Genomic DNA, 1,499 nt, shown 5'->3' with positions numbered 1-1,499 from the left:
CTCGTCGTCGTCGTCGTCCTCCTCCTCCTCTTCTTCTTCTCTTCTCTCTCTCCCCCTGCTGTCCCTGTCTGCCCCCCCCTCCATCTAACAACTGTCACTATGTCAATGCCCCCCTCTTTGCCCCAGTTATCTCCTAGATGGGGGAGAAAAGTGCTTACATTTTTTATGGTTTATTTTTGTTTGTTTTTATAGTCATTTCAAAAACAAATTAACTTAATTTCAAACAAGCTGTCTCTGTCTTTAATCGAGACCAGCATCAGAGCGGAACTTCCCGAGTGCCATCTTGCTCCTACAGCCCCGGTTACTCGCAACGATAAATTGTACCAAAACTGGACGATCTGTCTATCATGAGACAAATAGTGTCATCTTGCTCCTACAACCCTGGTTACTCGCAACGATAAATTGTACCAAAAACTGGACGATCTGTCTATCATGAGACAAATAGTCAGGTGTAATCCACCGAATTGTGCAAAGTTTGGACGATTGGACGATTAATCGGAGGGAGACTCGGTTAAAAATCAAGGGCTGCTTGAGAGATTGTCCCGATATCCTTTAGTTTTAGTCAGAGTTTTCAGGCTCTCAAGCAACACAATGTCAAATAAGAGCCGAAGATTAGAGGTGTTGCAAGAGAGTAACAAACCCAAACAAGAAGGAGGGGAGATCAGGATAATAGATGTTTGATAAGAAAGAAGGAGCAAACCACACTAGAGCACCCGCCAACCGCCTGCATCATGCAAGATTCGCATTCGATCATGATTGTTCCGTCGTCTGTTCTTCGACACTTGCAGTGGGTGTTAACTTCGAACTAATTGTGAACTGTGAGTTTGATAGTTGGCACTGTGTCCCTCTCGTGAGCTCTTCGGTTCCATATTAATAAAATATTAATGTTAATTTTAATCTAAATATTTTTACACTTTTGAAAATCTATTTGAACGTTCTTTGATGTGAGTATAAGAATAGAGATGGAAGTTAATAAAAAAAATAATACAAAATTGTTTAAAAATATAAAATATTGACACGCAATCTTAAGATTGCCGTGCAATTATACGATCGTTGAAACGCGCAGCGCAATCTACGCGCCGGTCGGTAAATAGTGCGGAACAAAAATAGGTATTTATAATTATGTCCTTTTACTTATTCAATTTGTTTGCCATTGTAACCCACCCCATGACCACCAATACAATGTAATGTGGTGTTGTTATTATTTTATAACGCCACCAACCAGACCATGGAGACTATAATAAGCAAGCTGGCTCACCGTAGACCTATTTTACTGCTCAACTTCTAAACTTCTTTTTCAAATTCATTATGGGGGCTCTCGTGGCCTAGAGGTTAAGGTGTTGGCCTCTCATTCAAAAGGTCCCGGGTTCGAATCCGGGTAGCGACCGAAACATTTTCTTCTCTAAAATTGTCTCCTTTCACCTTCTTTCCTGCTCTCTAGCGATGTTCTGTTGTCTGCTTTCATTTCCACTTTCTGCCCCCACCCCCTCACCTCCTTT

The sequence above is a fragment of the Aplysia californica genome, unplaced genomic scaffold (genome assembly GCF_000002075.1).
Source record: "Aplysia californica isolate F4 #8 unplaced genomic scaffold, AplCal3.0 scaffold00382, whole genome shotgun sequence".
Lineage (NCBI taxonomy): Eukaryota > Metazoa > Mollusca > Gastropoda > Aplysiida > Aplysiidae > Aplysia > Aplysia californica.
The sequence above is the reverse complement of the archived record's forward strand: the minus strand, read 5'-3'. Positions refer to the sequence as shown.